Here is a 218-nt window from a genome sequence, read left to right on the forward strand (position 1 = left end):
TTTTTGTTGTTGTTTTTTCTCGGGGGGATGGATCAGCTTAATATTGCAGATAGATTGTATCTTCTATCAATGTAATTGTCTGCATCACTTCCAATCCCCCATGTTTTATTTTTATTTTTTATATATACAGTGGGGAAAAAAAGTATTTAGTCAGCCACCAATTGTGCATGTTCTCCCACTTAAAAAGATGAGAGAGGCCTGTAATTTTCATCATAGGT

The sequence above is a fragment of the Coregonus clupeaformis genome, chromosome 4 (genome assembly GCF_020615455.1).
Source record: "Coregonus clupeaformis isolate EN_2021a chromosome 4, ASM2061545v1, whole genome shotgun sequence".
Classification (NCBI taxonomy): Eukaryota; Metazoa; Chordata; class Actinopteri; order Salmoniformes; family Salmonidae; genus Coregonus; species Coregonus clupeaformis.